The sequence below is a fragment of the Pristis pectinata genome, chromosome 6 (assembly GCF_009764475.1).
Source record: "Pristis pectinata isolate sPriPec2 chromosome 6, sPriPec2.1.pri, whole genome shotgun sequence".
Lineage (NCBI taxonomy): Eukaryota > Metazoa > Chordata > Chondrichthyes > Rhinopristiformes > Pristidae > Pristis > Pristis pectinata.
The window spans coordinates 68,252,027-68,270,751 of NC_067410.1; the positions used below are offsets into that span (position 1 = coordinate 68,252,027).

The 18,725-nt window shown below is 39.4% G+C and overlaps 1 protein-coding gene across 6 annotated transcripts in view; it reads left to right on the forward strand.

Moving 5' to 3' along the window:
* ppp2r3a (protein phosphatase 2, regulatory subunit B'', alpha) overlaps nt 1-18,725 on the forward strand; it is a 292,477-nt gene that overhangs the window by 103,269 nt on the left and 170,483 nt on the right. Inside the window, exon 1 of one of the 6 annotated variants that reach the window (XM_052018004.1) lies at nt 7,318-7,327. The exons of the other annotated variants lie outside the window; for them this stretch is intronic. The gene's annotated coding sequence lies outside the window, so the exon portion shown is untranslated. Of the gene's footprint in view, nt 1-7,317; nt 7,328-18,725 lie in introns of those variants that run through there. 6 annotated transcript variants of the gene reach the window in all.

Genomic DNA, 18,725 nt, shown 5'->3' on the forward strand with positions numbered 1-18,725 from the left:
AAATATACTTTTCCATTACAGTATTGGAAATACAGCAGCCAATTTGCTCACAAAACCATCAGCAATGTGATACGACCATTGATTTGTATTTATATTATCAATGATTTACATTATTAATGCTGATTGAGGGATGGATATTTGAAACAGTGCCACAGGATCTTTTCTATCCTTCCCCGAGAGTAGAGACTGTCAATCTGAAAATTCATCTCCAACAATGCAGCACTCCCTTGGTGCTAGATTGTGCCAGCCTAGATTTTTGTTCTCAAGTTTCTGAAGTGGAACTTGAACCAAAGCCTTCTGTCTCAGCGATGAGAGTGCTATAACTGAACCACAGCTGCTGTTTGAAGGAACAAGCACACGAATGTCTTAATAAAGTAAATATAAAGTTTATTGGCATGTTTTATTAACTCATATTTTCAGCACACCTTCCTCTTTGAAATGTCCATCTGTGTGTAACGTCAATTGAAAGAGGAAACCAATTCCAAAGCATGAAAAAAGCTTATATGAATCACAGAAGAACTACCATAAGCAACAAACAAAATTTGAAGTTCTAAGATATTTTCAGTTAGGATGTTCACTATGCAGTTCTTTGTTTTGGTTCAATTGTATTTTTGCAGCCATATTAATAATAAATGTTCATTGCCAAAATTAAAAATATTTGCTTTAGCTTTTTAGCTCTATGTTGCTAAATGTTAGAACAACATTCACATGGAACCTTGCCAGTAACACTGCATAGTTTAGAACTTGATCTCAGACCTCACTGATGTCTGAATGTATGGCTGGTAAAGCTATCTTCACCCAACGTGTGCTGTATGTGTTAATCAGAGTGATGGGCTGATGAAAAGGTGTACAAAACTCAATATGATCTAGCACTGAACACTTGTAAATATTAAGCATCAAGTAGAAGTTACAATCATGCTTTTTTGATATCGGACAACATGGAAGATTTCTTTTCCGGTGACAGTCATTGGCACATCCAATCATTATAATCATTGGCTATCAGAGAAAGAGCTTCTCCCTTTTAGCCATTCACACACTCTGTGGCTGATAAGTATTGTTTTAAAATGTACACTGTTATATTATTCCTTTCCATTCTTCATCTTTACACTTATTTTCTTTTGTATCCCCGTTCCCTTGAGTAGGATTGTAGTTGCAGACTCCTCAGTCACTGCTCCTGACTGTATTTAGAAGGGATGGTAAATAAATTGGTTGTAGCTGATATTTGAATTCTCGGCCTGTTGAGCTCAAAGTAAGCTCTAAACTGCAAAGCCAAGGACCACTATATAAACAAAAAAACAGGCTAACTTCCAATTAGTTATGAGGTGAGACTTATTGAAGAACAGACACATTTTACAATTTCTTATTGGAAATTCAATCCTTAGCTGAGCCAAGATGATTTCATCTTGGAGGTCCAGTCCAGCTGGTTCATGTCTCAATTCATGATCATATAGTGATAGGGGCTGTAAAAAAAATCTGCCTAAACACTGCCCTCTTGAGGATTTCCTTCAATGTGGCCATGTCACATGGAATGATCTGGCCAAAATAAAACCGCTCCTGAACCCCTGTAGTTTTGATGTTGTAAGGGTGAAATGCATTCCAACAGGCTAACTGGTGCAGCAAACACCCATACACATCTTTATAAATCTAAATATTTACACATTGTTTTTTTAGCCAAAGTAGTGTCATCCCCTATTGGCTTCAGCAGAGATAAATGCAGACTCCTCAAATCCTATCCTAGGCTTACATTATCTGGTGCCATCACCTCTTCAAGGGCAGAGTTGGCCACTGGAGGAGGCAGCAGCACTCTGGATACTGAATGAGGATGGGGGAACAGGGAATGGAGAAGCATATGAAAAATGGAGTTACTAAGAGCCTGTCCCCTATTTCATGCCCCTTTTCACAATCATCCCTCTAAAGGTCCAGGCACTGTGTCCTTCAGCTTTCAGCTTCCAGCTTCTCGTGCACTATTAGCCCCAATCTACACTCCTTAAAAATCAAAGTCTAGCCCTTTGTTACCCTATTTGATGATTCTTGTCTATCAGTTCAACACTTAAATCTGACCTCTTTTAACAATTCCATGATTTTTTTCCCACTAGATTAATCCTTTAATTCCTGAATAATTGAGAACAATTTAGGAAGATTGGGAATTTTTTGGGGGCATTGCAAGATTTTTATTGTTATTTTGTTGAGGCAGGCATTAGACAAAAGTGTTGAAGTAGATGAAATTCTCGCACTAGAAGGTCTTCTCCAAAATCTTGGCTCTGAGTCAGAATAGTATGGATTCAATTCCCACTCCACAATTAAATATATAATATGGAAGGGTTGCTGCACTTTTGGATGCAACCTTAAATTAAGATTTGCCTGCTGTGGCACTGTTTAAAGAATAGGAGAGTTCTCCCCGGTGCATTATGCGATATTTCTCCCTTATTCAATATTAGTAAACACAGGTGACTTTAGCACAACGATGCACAAATATTGCGTTAACAACCAATATTAGCAACTAAATTAAGGCCTTTTTATAATGGTTTTATTAATAAAGCCACTGAACAGAACAGGTCAAGAAAATCTTATGCTCAATCTAAGTGATTTAAACTGGGATAATAGTAGAAAGTCTATATATGATTGACTTTGGTGGTGCTTGGTGTCCTGAATTAGTTGAAAATTGGTTGGCATTTCTGCAGCTCTGAGTTGGAAGTGAGACGATGTGTATGGCAGATTAGAACAGATTGAACTGAGCTGTAATATTTCTGTGGTCAAGTTGGCTGCAAGCACACACTGCTTCTCACGGATGGTAAGTAAGTATTCATAGAACTGCAGCAAGCAAGTCATCAGACACTTAGGCAAGAGAGGTGAAAGAAACATCCAGTTATAATGCCATCTTGCAGTTGAATGAAGGCTGAGCAGTGCTTCCCTTCCTTAAACTAATTGCAGATTGTTAGATTATTCATAATTTCCTAATATGTGACTGTAGAGATCTTTAGTAGAAACAATACTTTAAGGAAATTTGGAGGAGGAGGCAGGGGGAACCTTGTGTTTCGGAGAGTGTAAACACTCCCCTTTGGACAATGTATTTTACTGAGGTTCAGGAACAACAAAGATCCCTTAGCAGCCATTACATGGAACATGGGGTATCCTGTTATTCATAGCAATATTTTCTCAGTATTGTTTCTCGGTGTTGTATTGGAAATTAGACAAGGAGTATCATTAGAGAGTTACATTGCACAGTATCACAGTGAGACACTTACCTCAGATTTGTCTGTTATTCAAAGCGTGTGTTTCCAATGATCTCATCCAAGTCTGCTTTTGTTCAGCAACAGTTATCTTTAACTGTTCCTCCCATAAACACACTGGGTAAGACAGAAGATTTGTGTCATTTCAGCTTTATTTTCACTTAACCTCTCCTCTGTTATGGTGTCAGTGGGTAAAAATCTTGGCTCTGAGTCAGAACAGTATGGATTCAATTCCCACTCCACAATCAAATACATAATATGAAAGGGTTGCTGCACTTTTGGATGCAACAAATAAAGGTTTACTGCCATGGCACTTTTTAAAGAATTGGAGGATTCTCCCAGGTGCATTGTGCAATATTTCTCCCTTATTCGATATTAATAAACACAGGTGTCTTAGTTTTAGCACAAAAATGCACAAATTTCCTGCTGCATTTCCAACGTTATAACAGTGACCACTTTTCAAAAGCAGAAAGCCACGATATGTGTAAGTCATTATTTCTCACGCATATAAACTATACAAAGATCTGTCTCAATAGAAAATACCTGGAGTTGGCATAATTACTGGTCAATTAGCCAGAACAATTTGTTATGTGTGTAGAATTTGATTCCACCTTACTTTTTTTTAGGTGGGAAATTTTTTTTAATTCAATGTAGAGTCAGCATAAGTTGGTCCATTTTCAATCCTTTGTTTTTTGCTGTAGAAGTGTTCCTTTTTAAATAGCTGCCCACTGGAGTCCCATGGATACCAAGGCTCAGGTTCTCAGCCATGATTCTTTGCACAGAGTGTAAATGGTGTCAGTGAAGTTGCTGAGGGAGATGGCAAGTGGAGGATAGTCACTTTCCCACAGGGAGGGGAAAGAGAGAAACCCTTTGTAGTTTAGGCAGATATTCATTAATGACACAAAGCTTTGAAAAAGAAGCAGAACTTAAAACCGAAAGCTATATAAACGTCTGCCAAATAAAGAATCCCATTTATCTCCCACTGTTACCACTGGGAAAATGAGTAATGTTAATAAAACAAAAACTTTTTTTTATCAGCAGCTTCAATCATTTACTGATCAAGCTGATTCATTTCAATTATTAACATTTAACAATGATGAACTTATTGAGGAGAAAAACATTGAAATGGCAATTATCCTTTGTTATTTGAGTGATTTAGTCCTTGGTCGAGAGTTGCAAAACATTGAACAACAACAATCTTACTGAGTTATGTTGTTTAAGCGGTCACAGAATTGCAGTAATGATGTCCACTAGGCAGTATAATTCAACCATTTACGTAGGAATACATGAATATTCACCAGGGAGTAACATTATAATACTAGTATAAAACCCCAACAAAATCAGACCCTCAGTTGTTGCCCAAGTCTGAAGTTAATTTTCCGAAGTCCTTTTGTTACAAATTATGCTTACCCAAGCTCAGACCATGGCTGACTGCAAAATTATGTGTCGAGTACATGTAACAATGAAGGAAACATCTGACTTGTTCTGCTTCTGTTCTAAGAGAACTAGGAAGCATCCATTCAGTGTGAGTCCTAACTGGATTCCTTTCCAATTGTTTAATGTTGGTGACTCCAGGAGGACAAACAGAAAAAGTGATGCTGAAGGCAAATCAGTAGAAAGGGGTATGATTTAGTGGCCATTACGGAAATGTGGTTGCAGGGTGGAGATGGTTGGGAATTAAATATACAAGGGTATCAGGTAATATGGAAGGATAGCCAGAAAGGTAAGGGAAGTGGGGTAGCGCTCTTAATTAAGAATGAGATTAGGGTGACAGTTAGAGATGATATAAGATCTAAAGAACAGAATGTTGAGTCCATCTGGGTAGAAAATAGGAATAGTAAAGGGAAAAAAATCATTGGTAGGAGTTCTCTAAAGGCCACCGAATAATGTCATTACAGTGGCACAGGCAATAAACCAAGAAATATTCGATGTATGTAGGAATGGAACGGCAGTTGTCGTCGGGGAATTTAACTTCCACATAGATTGGGCGAATCAAGTTGGTCGAGGCAGTCTTAAGGAGGACTTCATAGAATGCATCCGTGCTAGCTTTCTTGAACAGCGTGTTAGTGAACCTACTAGGGAAAATGCTATTTTAGATCTGGTCCTGTGCAATGATACAGGTAAAATTAACGATCCTGTAGTCAGAGATCCTCTTGGAAAGAGTGATAGTAGTATAATTGAATTTCTCGTAAAAATGGAGGGTGCAATAGTTCGATTTAAAACCGGTGTATTATCCTAAACAAGGGAGAGTACAATGGGATGAGGAAGGCGTTGGCAAGCGTAGACTGAAAACACAGACTGTATGGTGGGACAGTTGAGAAACAGTGGAAGACTTTCAAAGAGATTTTTCACAGTGCTCAACAAAAGTATATTCTAGTTAAAAGCAAGGACAACAAGGGTGGGGGAGAGCCAGCCTTATAACTAAGGAAATAAAAGAAGGCATCAAGCTAAAAGCTCATACATACAAAGTTGCCAAGAGTAGTGGGAAACATGAAGATTGGGAAAACTTTAAAAAGCAACAAGAACCACTAAGCAAGCAATAAGGAAAGGGAAGATAGATTATTAAAGTAAATAGCACAAGATATAAAAACAGATAGTACAAGTTTTTATAATTATATAAAGTAGTAAATGGTGGCTAAAGTGAACCTGGGTCCCTTGGAAAGGGATGAGATGAGAAGAGGAAATTAATATTGAGTAACGTGGAAATGGCCAAGGCCTTGAACGACTACTTTGTGTCGGTCTTCACGATGGAGGACACGCCCAACATTGCCAAATAGAGATGTTATGGATGCAATGGGAGGTGAGGACCTCGATACAATCACTGTCACCTGTGATAGGCAAGTCTCCTGGTCCTGAAGGGATGCATCCCAGGGTACTGAAAGAAATGGCAGAAGTTACAGTAGAGGACTTTGTTATAATTTACCAAAATTCTCTGGACTCTGTGCAGGTCCCAGCGGATTGGAAGACAGCAAATGTCATGCCACTGTTTAAGAAAGGATGTAGGCAAAAGGCAGGTAACTATAGTCCAGTTAGCTTAATGTCTGTAGTCGACATGTAGGGAGGTTATGCTGCAACTGTACAGGGTGCTGGTGAGGCCACACCTGGAGTATTACGTGCAGTTCTGGTCTCCTTACTTGAGGAAGGATATACTGGCTTTGGAGGCGGTGCAAAGGAGGTTCACCAGGTTGATTCCGGAGATGGGGTTTGCTTATGAGGAGAGATTGAGTCGCCTGGGGCTATACTAACTGGAATTCAGAAGAATGAGAGGGGATCTTATAGAAACATATAAAATTATGAAAGGGATAGATAAGATAAGAGGCAGGAAAGTTGTTTCAACTAGTAGATGAGAATAGAACTAGGGGACATAGCCTAAAGTTTCGGTGGAATAGATTTAGAACAGAGATGAGGGAAAACTGCTTTTCCCAGAAAGTAGTGAATCTGTGGAATTCTCTTCCCAGGGAAGCAGTAGAGGTTATCTCATTAAATATATTTAAGACACAGTTAGATAGATTTTTGCATAGTAAAGGAATTAAGAGTTATGGGGAAAAGACAGGTAGATGGATCTGAGTCCACAGCCAGATCAGTCATGATCTTATCAAATGGCAGAGCAGGCTCGACAGGCCAGATGGCCTACTACTGCTCCTATTTCCTATGTTCTTATGAGTCTTTGGCCTGCCCAGTATGATTGTTTGTTAGTGAGACCTAACAGAGCTCACTGCTAACATAAAATGTTCCTTCTGTCTCTGTGCAACTTAGTCCCACCCATTCATATTGATTGTAACCATGAATGAGTAGGAATCTCGAACCCTGAAATGGAGAACTTTCTGTTGTTAGAATTACATTCACTAAAAACCAGAATCAGAAGTCTTCAGTGGGACAGTTCTATATGGTTTGATATCATTAGGGAGACTTGCACTTGAGCAGGAATTTTAACACCATGGTATAACCAGGGTAATTGCCTGAGGAGGCTCTAACAGCTGGACCTTGTTAACATCTGATCAGCCAGTTTTCCATTCAGAGTGGGTGTGAAAAGGCTGCTGGCTGACAGCCATCCTGTGAAGTTCAGGAGGCAAAGATCCCCACCCATTGGAACTCAAGTAAGTGGAGGATGAGATTTGGGGTGGGTAGGAGTGGTTTAGTTGGAAAAGGCAAGCTGGGGGTTCAATGACAACAGATGTCTGGATGTTCCTTTTGGGACCTGATAGAGTGCTTTGCAGAATAATTGAACATAAATAGATGAAATTAAGATTGCCATTCTCAAATCGGAAGTGGAATTTATAGGAAAATATCAAAATGTTATAAAATAAAAACAGAATTCAATCATCAAAAAGTGATTCTGGCTGCTTTTCACAAAAAAATGCTTCAAACATTTAATTTAATAAAATGTATTGCTCATTTAGTTTGAAATTCACAGTGATTGCTAACTTGTTATCTTGATATGCATTCTCGAAAGGCCTGCTGCATTCTGGCACTCAATACAGAATGTTCCATTGAAGTAAGTTCTCAATGAGTTGGGTACTTCCATTTATTGGAGACCTGGACAAATTTTCAAAGATCCCCCTACAAATGGACAAACTAGCACTTAAATGTTCTGTTGAATTCATGAAAACACTGGCTGTGCAGTTAAATTGGAAGAAGACCTCCCACAAAACACCTTCTCTCCAGGGCATGCCTCCATATACCCTGCAGGATTGGTGACATCCCTTGTTGGCCCCTTTCCACCCAAATGTGCGTCATTGAGCAAGACCTCTGGCCTATAACCATTGCAGCCGGCTGTGTCTTGACGAAAGGAATAGTTTGAAAAAATTGGCAGGGAATAATATAGGTCACTGTGCTCTCAGAAACAGTGTGTACATACTGGATCTATTATGCTTAGGAAAAGCTATGTTATCCTGCTTTGCATATTATTTGTAATGCTCTCATTTATTACTAAGGATCTTGTTTAGAATCATTCTTATTACAATTTCTGGCTCCCAGAAAAAGCAAGCAGCATAAATACTGTAAGTGTGTCATTTGGGATTGGGCTTTACTGTCACCTCAGTGGAACGTGGCAGTAAATCAGTTCAGTCCAGCTGAAGGTGAAAATGCTTTGTAATAGTCGTGAACCTTTAGACTGCTAAATGAAAGTGCTATTGGGAACATTGATTTTCTCAGCAATACGTTTGTTAAAATCAGTCACAGATCCACATAGAAGGTAATTGTCCTAGATATCTGATCATACCGTGAATGAGAGTGCAGTGGGTGGGAAACATGGCACAATCTTATTAACAGGGTCCCAGGCAGCACTTAACATTTGTGCTTAGAGTTCATTTTAAAAAAAAAAGTAATTCATTTGGAAGCCTATTCTACCATTGGCTGTATGTGGAAGTGCATCACTGACTTGACTCGCAGGCAGCCAGCCCTTCTGAAAAGACAGCTACCCTCCAGCTAAAGAGAACATGAAAACTTTGCAGATGAAAATAGCTGGAAAAGGTCCAGACACTGCACTCTGGTGTCTTCATGGGGGGCATTTAAGGTTTCCTCATCATTCTCGACTGGAGAAATAGGGTGATATTCTTCCTGAAGGTAAAAATCCCTTCAGCCAATACCTATGCTGCAAGGACGTGAGATGGCAATGGTAAGAGTTTAGCCATTGAGAATTTGTCAAAATAAATTCAATATCCTCAAGGGAGGATATTGAATTTCAAATCAGCAGGCAACCATATATTGGCATACCTGCTTAAGGCTATATCGTGAGCACAGATTCTCTCAAATGATCCAAGCAACAGTCTGCTCAGTGACTTTTTTTTCTTCTTGGTGCCAGCTTGGCTTTCATTTAGGTCTGCTTAGTGGTTCTGCCCAGATTATTGACATGTACGAAGTCTAAATGGACTATTCTTTATTGCCCATATGTCAGCCTGTACCATGATGGTTTGGTTGGAATGAAGACAACATTGAGGACTAGCACAGGGTTTGCTGCCAGTAAAGTGGGTACAGTCTTGTCAGATGCATTGATTGTACTGGCAAGTGAGCTGAATGTTGAGGCAATGAAATCCCTTTTAATGCAGCAAGATGCTAAAATGATGGTGGGGTGCCTGCAAGTAAGTGTATGCAACCTATGATGTCTTGTACTGTGGTGAAACCTGCTGTAAGAGCAGTCTAGAATTCCATCATCATATCCAAAGAGGTATATTATTGCTCCTGCCATAAGATGCTTCAGTGACCCACTCTCATCTTTAAAGCCACAGGCAGTGCCATCAATGTGCCAGTTCAGTACTCAAATCAAGGACTTGCCTCAGTGACAGCCATCTTGATCAAACAAAGTCATCTAAGAATTAAAGGCTCACTGTAGATTTGGCCTCCTGTGCAGTGCTCTTCTCATCCCTTTTCTCCTAGCTTCTCCTGCATTCTCCTGTCTTCTTTATTGCTAATCCATGTCCTCCAGATACAAAGACAGCCCTCCCATAACACTCACGGCTGTGGTAAAAACTTATCAACGGTAGTTAATATTTGGTTTTACAACCAGGAAACCAGCCAAATATTGACCAGAAATAAAACTGCAGCCCAAAAGGAGAACAAACCAGCAATGTTATCTGTGTTATCTAGAAATAGTAACAATATTTCCACTGTTGACCCAGACTGCTTACCAACTTCTTTCACGCTAATATTTCAACATCCCTGATGTGAAATGAAACTTAGCATATGGCAGTTTATGTCACAGCAGGTGAACATCCAGAGCAACAGTAATGATCTGCTTCATTTAATTCAATCAGTACAACTTAATTTTGCTGCAAAGATACAAAATTTTAAAAAGGTTCCTGTTTCCACACAACAATTAATTATCTTGTTTGACATAAGTAAGATTTTTTCTATCTTTCAGCATTTCAAACATCTTCTGAAAAGAAAAGACTGCAGATGTTGAGAATCTGAAATTAAAACAAAAAGCGCTGGGAACACTCAGTAGATTAAGCAGCATTTGCGGAGAGAAACACTGAATTAATGTGCCAGGTCATTGGAACTTTATTTCACTCTCCACAGATGCTGCCAGACCTACTGAGTATTTTCAATATTTTCTGGTTTTATTTCAATTACCTTTTACCTCTGTGAAATTCCTTACACCATCCCCTCTAACAAGTCTGACTACTAATTTCTTCCTAAGTCCACTAGAAGCTGAGCCTGCTTTCTGTTCCATCTCCGTACTGGCTTTGGCCAGGAAAGCTGATTACCTAACAAGTTAATGTGTACTATTCATTTGAAAATAGGTTGGAAATGAGTTCAATAAACAGGCCCTCACCATCAATACCCCTCCGTCCCCAACTTCCTGACCCCAACAATGGTGTCAGTGCTTATTGGGAGTCACTGAAGTGAAGTAAAGACTATTGTTCTCTGTTGTCCTCTGTATCATTACCATTGTGTTGTTTTTAACATGGATAATCCAGATGTCTGCATCCTGTGGCCTTCCTGTATATACTTGTTCAAATTCATTTTGTTTTTAATAGTTGCAAGTAACTTTTTTCAATGAAAAAATGAATAAAGCAACACTGAAATAAGGCAATCGCATTACTTTGGTAAACCATTACCCTGACAGCAGAATTATGGACCTGAACTTTAAGCATCTTTGTTGCCTGGGTTCCTAGTTCCTGGCAAAATTACACCATAAAAACTCACCTGCAATCAGCTTCACTCCTTCAATACAAAACCTTTTAAAGTATGGGGATGAAGTCAACAGAAAATTCCAAGCAGACAGCATTTGCATGATGTGATGACATGAATTGATTTAGCATAAAATCACTCCATCAGGCATTGAATATCATGACTCTCTTCACACGGCAGACAGGCATAAGATGACTCAATTGCTCCTCTTACCCCCTCCCCCCTTTCCTAAGCACCACATCAGTTATATGGAGCTTATTTTAATGGAAAAGTGCATTAACTTTTATTTTCCTCTAGGCCATAATTATGTTAGAAATGCTAAATGGACTTGTCTGAAATTTGTGTGGGAAATTCTGTTAGTAATAGATGCTAGATGACTTCCATTCTATAAACTTGTAAGAAAGAGAGTGAGATGTACTTTATAACTTCCACAAAATTGCACAGAATTCCATATGGGATGTGTGCTGTTAAAGCTAAAAACTTTTCTTTAAAGTGGAAGCTTAGAAATAAATACTTAGTAGGGAGGCTCACGGAGGCTCAGGTACAGTTTTTACTATATATGGAGAAACATATATTCTACATACCTCTTTTTAAAAATAAAACATTAGTTTTTTTTAATTAACCAGTAAGCTGTAGGTGAAGTCTCACCAAAGGTTTGTGAAATCTGATCAGTTTTTCCGCATGTACCCTGTTGCTGTTATCCAATTAAATACAGTATGCCCATAGATAGAAGAGCACTGTGCTGCACTATTCATCTATTTTCTCCTTCCAGCCCCATAATTTAAAGTAATACTCAAGTCATGTTTGAATCTCAAACTTATTTCTCCATTCTGCATTAGAAAAATTACCTGCACTTTCCACCAAGTCAACTGAAGTTACTCCCCACCGTTGACACAGTTGCTTAAGAGATTTAAGTACATAAGCCATCCACAGCAAAAAGACTCCCACATTCAATCGCTGGTCAATGGTGAATTAACAAAGGTCAGCATTGGGCAATGGTAGGCCACAAGAATTGGACTTGGGGACCACCGGCTTATGGAGAGCTGTAAGCTGATTCAGAATCCAACTTCCAAAGACAATTCAACAGTATCTCTCCAGCATTGTTCAGATAAAGGCAAGAACCATGAGGTCCCCACGTTTGAATAGTCGATCTACTCCAAATTTCTAGATTCAATAATTTCAATTCAGACAGTGGCTGAGGCACTGAAACTGGCCTCAATATCCATTGGTTAGGAAAAGAGAGAATTAACTCACTCAGTCCTAGCCCTCATCATACAACTGCTCCTACAGGAAAATGCTTGCACCCGCATAGGGAAGAAGGTAAATGCCAAGAAATTGGACCCATTTGAACGCAATTTTTTGTGTGACTTGTGCATTAAAGCTTTTTTTGCACAGTTTGGATCATGATAGCAATCATCTCCGGATCAATTAGCAACCATTGAGAAAAGGCCTCAGCACCTCTGCGCACAATTAGCATGTTTGACGTTTCCCCAGCAGCAGACGTACAACTAGTGATATCATCCATGGCACAGCAGCCATTTCCAAGTTTGCTGATGGATTTTGACTGTAAAGGTGCAACCTACAATTTTCATGTTTCATTCAGTGTAAAAGAAAAAATGAGCAAACCATACAACCATTCAGCAAGAAGATCTATCTGAATTAAAAGGTCACCACAGGGAGATCAATGTTTTCCCCACAGCTTCTGCCAGACTCAATTTTTCTCTGCTCCACTTTTGTTTACATGTATTACAGAATGAATGCAGCAACTCTACATTAAGCATGATTCTGTGATTACTGGCCCTTTCAGTCTATACCTACACAATGCCTTGGGGCCAGTCACAACACGGGGATGCATGGCATCACAACATTTCTTGATGATGCCATCCACACAGGAGAACCCTCTCTGTGAACCCTCCCAAGCCCATCTTTCCCTCACCTAATGGCAGCCTATTATGCTGCCATACTGTGGATGCTAAGGAGAATGTTTTTTAAGGGTTGATTCACTTCCCAGCACTTAGCACAACTATCATGCTGCTATGTGGTAAACCTGCAAATGTCGCCTCAGTTCAGTGCCAATTAGAGAAGGACCATAAATGCCAGCATTGACAGTGGTGTCCACATCCAGTGAATAAATAGAAAAAAGCCTGCAAACTCTGCTGGCAGCTGCCATCAGGAAAAGTGTCGCTAAGGATTCAGAGTGAAAACACCCCTAATTATTTACTTTACAGTGTTTTCCCCAATTTCCTTATTTTCTTGCAGGTGACCAATTTGGACATTAACGCGACACCTGGTGCTCATTTACCACATCAGAATGAACTCTAACTTTAGACAAAAATTGTTCTATGTGATTGTCCCATTGTCAGATAGATGTTCTTCATTGTGAGATTTCACCTTATGATGAAGAAGGAAAATTGGAAAAGAAGCGTTGCAATTTTGCTGTTAAAGAATAATCTGGAAAGCCGTGTTTGAACAATTTATTTTTCACATTGCTTTTTAGCACATCTAATTAATAAAGAAACATAGGATACATTTTATTGAAAATTTCTTAGTGTTTTCATGTGTTTGCCAACCAAAGTAACATAATAAGACAAATCACCATGGAACATCTCATACTATGTGGTTTGTGTTACTGAAGAAGAACATATTTATAGCTGTTGTCCTTCCTGAATCAATTAATGTGCTTACATAAGATATAATTTCTACTCCACGTGCTATAAATCCAAATGAGAAAGGACATCTGGCCCATCCAAACTTCTGTCTCGAAAAGAAACTTTCCTACAGTCGCCACCCTCTTCATCACATTCATCTGCCTCTTAAATCACTCTTGGGGTGAAGGGAGATATTTTTCAATGGGCATTCCCTTGCAAGTTCACTGTAACTCTTAACTGCATAAAAATAGCAAAATATTGCTTACAAATTTTCCTGGGATTTTCCATAACCCACTACTAAATCAACAGAAGGTTGCTTCCCTGTGGAAATCTATCCACTAGATTTTTGCATCTAGTATCCTACTGAGAAGTGCCCGAAGTGTTAATCAGTGCTTCACACAAAGCCTTGTACACAAAGGATTCTTGATATATTGTCTGTCAGCAACCTAAACTGGGTTTGTTGAAATCTTGCTCTGGATTTGCCTAAAAGTGGAACCTTAAACCTCTTTGAAGTTTGCAGACCGCTGTACAGAGAGTGTGTGCATATACATGTGGCATGAAACACATTAATTAATCTCCAAACAAATATTGCCATGTTCTTACTGCACTTTGAAAATAAAATGCTTAAACAGAATAGTGGTGAATAGTTGTGTATGGAACAGAGAGGCATCAATATTTTTACTGTAACTATATTAAATAACTGCTTAATTCAAAGAAACGGTTTCCACTCATCTCATTATTTATAAACTCCTCCTGGTGCCAGTCCTCCTAGGGTTGTGGCAATGCTGCACTGAATATGGTTTCCCTCATTGGCTGCATGTTTATACTTGTTGGTCTGTAGAAGCACTCCGAGTTTATTCTTGAACTCAATCTATAAACCAATTAGCTTTTGTCTCACTTTTTCAAACCAATTGTCATTTAAGTGCTTCTGCTGACATTTGCTCAAATTTCAGTTAAACTTTAAGCTTTTTAAGGAATTTTCCTTATGTGGTAAATAAATCTCTAATCAGTGGATTTCTGTCTTTGGGGGTCAGTGGCTGAAGCTTCAGTAATTGGGTGCATCAATGGATGCCCAGGAGACAATGGAACTCTGAATGATTTCATACATCTGTTTCCTGGATGAACTCATATCTGTGCAAAGTTTCTAGGCCATTAGGTCTTGGACACTGGATCTCATTTGAAAACATTTCTACCTCCTCTTTGATGGCCTTTTATAATCAGCTTTTATATAAACAGAAGGTCTTCACTCTGATCTCCAGCTTCCTCTTATCTCCTGTTACAATTCTATCAGGTTTGATGAGCTTATTATTTTTACTACTTGGATATATTGTTGGTTTGTAAAGCTGATTTGTTAGGATTAGGTCTGGTAGGGCAATGGAGAATATTTCAAATTATTTCTCTCTGTGGGGTGAACATAGAGATTAAAATCCAAGCTGCATCCACCATCCTGTTAATTATTTCTGGAGTGCACAGATCTTCCCCTAAGTAAAATTATGAAAGGTTGAGATATGATTTGTTTTCTACTGTGGAAACAATAAGAACATATTAAATTATTGGAGAAAAAAAATCACTTGAAGGCTGAGCATTCACTTTGAATAGTAAGTTATAAACAGTGCAGTAATACTGAACGGACAAGCCCGTGATATATTATTTGGTTTGCATTGTTTCATGTTCAAAGAAAATGTTACAGTCATTAGCATTTGAATGATATTTAAATATTAACATTTCTTGATATTTTATGCCTAAACTCGATTTGGTTAGCTTTGCACTGGATTTTGATTGAACATTATATGATAATATAAATAGAAAAATGTATCACATTCATGCACAATGTATGATACAACTTGCCTATTATTTAATTGGATCTGGGAAGAAAGACTCTGGTTATTTTGTATAACAACATTATAAATTTTGTTGGAACATTTACTTTGATATCACTTCCAGGAAACTGCCAAGTGAGTTGGTTGCAGTATATGTTTCAGTACTCTTGGGGTAGAGTGATTTACTTCGTCTTCTTAAATAAAGTTTCCCACGTCTAGATCCTGAAGTTTGCAGCAAACTACAAAAACCGATGCTCATTTTTGCACTCAGTAAATGTGCCCTGTGAATTGCTGAAGGATCTCAAGAAAATACAGACAGAAAGGCTGATGGTTTAAGACAAGACCAGTTACACCCATCCCCACTGACTATCTTTCAAATTGAAAATGACATATATGAGATTTAAAGGTTATCAAGATAATTATCTCCTTCTCTGCTTTGAAATATTTGGGAGTGCTAAATTGAACTCGGGTGCTGAAAACATGGTTGTAGATTACTGTGCACCTTAATTCCCATTGCAGGCAACATAGCTACCTTGTCCTTCTTGCAGAATTGCAATGTTGTGTTGTGTGCAACCAAGGCTGATTGTGATGTTTATTGGGCTAGATGGACCACAGTCCAACCTGCTCACCCCACCCTTACTCCCATGGCTGCGCTTGATTGTTGGTGCCTTATCAGTCTGATTGTCCTGGAGGCCACACTGACACAGCCATCAGGCAAAGCAAAGAGGGCTGCGAGCAGCCACAAGGCATCAGACAGTGGACCCTGAGGACCTGCCCCCTGCATTGATGCCGTCAAATTTCTTTGAACTGTTTTCAAACATTTCTGACAATCAATGGCTTTTAAGAATAGTGTGATTTTTTTTTAATTATTGAAAGAATTTTAAAAAATCAATTTTCTTAAATTAATTCATAGCATTTGAAGGTACTTTCAAGTATTAAAGTGATTTAAGTATATAGCAACTGTTCTTCATGAAAGGAAAGTGTAAACACCAGGGAAGTTTAGTCTCTTTATTGTGCAAGATTGAAACTGGATGAGGAGTTCATATCCTGATCCTTACCACAGATGCTGCAGGCATAAATGGAGCCTGAAATACTTCTCTCTTTGCGCTCTCTTCTTTTTGTCTCTCTCAGACACCTCTCTCCAGCCTCATGCAGTGCAGGTCTCTAAAAGTAGCCTGATGTTGTGTACCTCCAATCAGCTGGTGGAACTAATGTTAAAGTCCCTCTTGCAATTGACTTTAGGTGTGAGACTAGGTCAGTCCAGTGGCTGTGTAACATCTTCTCTATGAAAATTCCATCTTCAGTCCAGTATACGTGATCAAGTATTCAGAGATATCTGCTTCAGGGAACAGTTATCAGACTTGTCAATTTATCTTCCTCATGTACTTAAAGTAAAGAACATAATGTTCCCACAGAATGTATGTGGGTGGCACAGTGCTGCAACTAGTAAAGCTGCTGCCTCACAGCTTCAGCAACCCAGGTTTACACGTTCTTCTTGTGACCAAGGGGGTTTCCTCCAGGCACTCCAAATTCCTCCTACATCCACAAAACATGCAGGATAGAGGAGTACCTGGCCACAGTAAATTGCCCCTAATGTGTAGGTGAGTGGTAGAATTTGGAAGGAAGTTGACAGGAATATGGGAAAGATAAAATGAGTTGGGGAAGTACAAAGGCGAAAGGATGATTCATGGGCAACACATGTCTGTTTCTGTGCCAACTCGCCCTACAGCTCTGTATAGAATGTGACCAAGGCAGTGGATGTAGAAAAAGTATCATGTGCCTCCCATTTGTGGTCCAGGTCTCCCTGCCTTAAGGCCACCTGCAGGTCCTCCCTAGGTTACGACAGGGTTCTGTTCCTGAGAACTGTTCGTAACCCAAACAGTTCATAAGTCGGAACTGAACAAAAACAGTGAGTAGGAGAGGATCACAGAAACAGCTGGCGCAGGAAGAGCAGCTGCCAGCCAGCCAGCCAGCCTCACTGACTCAGTGAGTGAGCGACCTGAAAATCCTTAATTCTACCTCGGACTATATTTTCCCTCAACTTGCACTAATGTTGTAATGTTTTTTTTGTTTACTGTGTTGTGTAAGTTACATATAATTTAAATTCATTTAAGTTTATGTAATTTATGTTTGTAATGTACTGTGCTGCTGGTGCAAAGAGCTAATTTTCATTGCAGTTATACCCTGAGTATGCATGCCCATGATAATGAACTTGAACGTGAGTGATCCTACTCAGTTCTCCCAGGTCTGCTCAGCTCAGTTGTGGTGGCTTGGTGTTGGGTGGGGAAGAGGGGAGAGAAGGCATGTGGAAGTTCCCTGTTCTCATCCAGCAGAAGATGGCTATAACCCCGCAGCAGCCGGCAAATCCATCCCACCGGTCTCCTAGACACTCGCTGTACGTGTGGGGTGTCCATAAGTCGGGCGATCGTAACCTGGGGAGCACCTGTACTTATAAAATACATTTGTTAGATGTATTTTATAAATAAGTGGCTAGAAGGCAGAAAGGGTTGAGTATTAATTTGTTATCACTCCATTCAGATTACTTTTTATTGCACCAAATATAATTTCTGTCTTTCCAATGTAGAAATTTAGCTCATTATCTCGGTATGTTACCTAATGGAATTGGTAACATACCGAGATAATGAGCTAAATTTACTACCGAAAGCTAGTAGTAGTCACAACCTGGCCTACAAATGATGTGTAGTGTTTGTTTCTATATGAGAATCTGTTATTTCCAGACTGGAATGCAATTGGGATGTTTTCTGAATCCAGTCGCACCACTGCAGAAACATAACTAGGCATTTCCAGTCACGATTCACCCCTGTAGTGATGACTTCCACATTAGATGCAAGTGGCATAGCATAATTCCCCATGGAACTCTCCTTTAGAATGGAAATTAAGTCACGTGGTTCTAAAATACACCCTGTTGTGGGAACACTCAGAACTGGGAGTCCCACTCGAGTAGGTTCCTCTTCTCCTTCAAGCCTCTTCCATTGTCCATTCCACACCTACCCAATCAAACCAGTTCACTCTCCAATTGCCCCCTGACTTGGTCCCCCAATACATCAATAGTACTCTTTGACTTCATGAATGCCCCTTCAAATCTGCTGTCTCCAATTCTCTGATCTGATCACTGACTGCTTAGTTCTGACCCCTAACTTAACCACCACCCCCATCCCAGGTATGATCCCCAAAATCTGATTCTTTCTCTCTGCAATGGTGCAGCTCACGTGAGTGTGCGTAAGGCCATCCAGATACACCTAATACCTTACTACTCCGACACTCCTTAATTTTACTGCAGCAGGTCTGGAATCAAAATAGAACAAAAGAATGCCTGCTCCATTACCAATAAATATCTCTGCCTCTTTTGTTTTGATGGTTTTAAAACATCCCAA